Here is a 2,682-nt window from a genome sequence, read left to right as displayed (position 1 = left end):
AAATAAAATTAAAAAAAAAAAAAAGAAACTCATCAAGGTCCCTAGCCAATAAGAAAATTCCAATTACTTTAAGGCAGTTATGTTGAAGTCACCATCATCCTTGCCAAACTAAAAACTGTTTATTTTTACAAGAAAGAGAAAAACAATTATGATCTCATCATAGCTATCAATCAAAAAAATTCTTTCAATATTGTCTAGCTATAAATTTTTCATTTATGATAATATATTCATAGATATCAATCAGAAATTTCTTCTGATGTTATCTAGTTATACATTTTTCATTTATGATAACATATATCAGGGCTTCATTTCCAATCGTAAAAGAAATGCTCCAATTTCTGAAAAAGAGAAAGACAGGAAATAAACAAAGTATATCTACAAACTTCCATCATCCTGGAGAGAGATTCATAGTAAGAGTGGGAAAAAGAGGCCATGTGTTCTCTGTGACTTCCTGTCATTTAAGATGACATAAGTAGCAATCAGCCCTCTCTGAGTGGTCAGAACAAGAAGCCAAGTGAAGCAGAGTCTCCTTTAGTCAAAGAAACTATCACTAAATGCACATCCTCATATGACTCATGGCTTTCCTGTGAGAAACAGAACTCAAACTCCTGTGGATCTCTAATGTACTTGGTGACATAATCATCAAGTTTTCCCAGGAAATATATGTAAATAAAGGTCTTTTAAGCTCAAACTTATTGGTGTCCCAGGTGTCTGTTGTAAGCTGACAAGGTCGTTTTCATATTTCCCCCAGAGAAGGCAGAGCAACAGGAACAAAGATACGCCAAACTACTGCAAATCACTTCCATTGCTCTTACCTCTATCAGGCCATGCAACATTAGCTCTGTGAGATAAGAATATGCCTACAATACATACTTGTTCTCTCTTTGTTAGAGCTTGATGTAGAAGCATTCCAGTAAGTCCTATGCCTTAGTCCATACCATAAAGCACTGTGGGATTCTTCCCAAGTGCCCTGATCAATTCTTCCCAAGTAGAGAGATCAATTTGTGACACATGCTAGGACATTTATACACAAGATAGACTACAGTGATATCAGTCACCATTTGTTTTAGGTGGCTTGATGATGGATTAAGTCCTATATTTTCTAACAAAGAGCTTTCTAAGTACTAATCCTATACAACATAATGTAAGACTAAAGGCATTTTATACTTTCCCAATATTTTCATCATTACAAATTATGGGAATCATAAGAGTAGAATGTACTTAGCCTGATTGTACTGTGCTTTTCCAGTGAGAGTTTAAAACTGTGTTTATGCCCAGAAGAAAGCTCAGTCATAATGCAAATGGGAGGAGAAATAGCATAGGCAACCTTTCCCAGTCATTGTTTCAATGGGCCACTGGCAGGAGTGATCAATTCAAATTCAGAGACCTCAAATTCAGTGGAAATTATCAGATTCTGAAAATAGGTAGGTTATGAAACTTATTTTAAGGAATTATCAGGTTTTTGTTCTCTGTTTTGCAAGCATTTTTGTGGTAGTTCTGGAGTGTCGAGAGATTGACACCAATAGATCTTAAACCAAGTGCTATTTTAAATAAGAAGTTTTGAAATAATGTGTGTGCGCCTCTTGATTCTCTCCTCTAATTTGGATTTTTTCCCAGATTTTCTTATGGTCCATTATAACTATATTCTAGAAGGCTCCATTTTATCAGTTCTTCAGAAGCATGATTGATGTAAATCTAAGGGTATGCCCTGCTTCAATTTGAAAGAAGCTGCACAACTGAAAAGTGCACTGCTGGTGGTGAAGGTGAACTCCATGACTTCACACTACATTCTAGTCATCCACTAAGTTGTGGTGATGTCCTAGCTGCAGGGTTACAGGATTGTTACTTAGTGAGATTATCCCACAATAAGTCTAAATATTGCTGGTAAAGTTTGTAATATTATGCAGAATGCTACAAAGGTGATTAATTCTAGGTATTACTTGAAAAACCCAATAAAGTTTGTGATCTCCTAGTCATAACAGGTGGGCTGGTTGAAGAAAGCTTGTAAAAATGATGATTTTTCAACTAGTTAACATTAGTCAGTGGACCATGAAATTAATAGTTTGGTATTGATCAACATTTTAAAGATCAACTTTCATTACACAGTAAAATCAAGCACAATTGTGTCTGCATGAAGTGTTCACTACCTTGTTCAACACAATACTTATTTCAATGACATATGAAGGAATTGGCAGAAAGCTAATTTCCTAAAATGAGATCCCAAGATTAGTTATTTCTCTGCTTCTCTTTTTTCTTTTTAAAAAGAGGGCTGGGGAGTTAGCTCAGTGACATGGGTACCTGTCTGGCAAATGAAAGGTCCTGAATTTGATCCCCAGTACCAAAAATAAAATAAAGTGGTAATAGAAAAAAAAACAGCATTATAAATAATACAAAATTTCACTGAACAAAAGAAGAGGCATTCAACAATGGGTGCCGTACTACATGATGTTATCTTCAAATAGGTTGTGTAGGTTACCAGATATAAATGTGTAAGATTGGTTTAAAGAAAAAAGCAAAACAAAACAATAACAAAAAAGTCAAAAGAAATTTAAAAGAAAAAATAAGAACAAAAAGAAAACAATTTAAGCATTAACCACTCCTTTCAAAAGACCAGCAGAAATCAGCAGTACCATTATCCAAACTATCTTGCATGAATATATAAATATATATTTTTTGCTTTTT

Source organism: Octodon degus, unplaced genomic scaffold (assembly GCF_000260255.1).
Source record: "Octodon degus isolate 3935 unplaced genomic scaffold, OctDeg1.0 scaffold00106, whole genome shotgun sequence".
NCBI lineage: Eukaryota > Metazoa > Chordata > Mammalia > Rodentia > Octodontidae > Octodon > Octodon degus.
Note: the sequence above shows the minus strand (reverse complement) of the source record.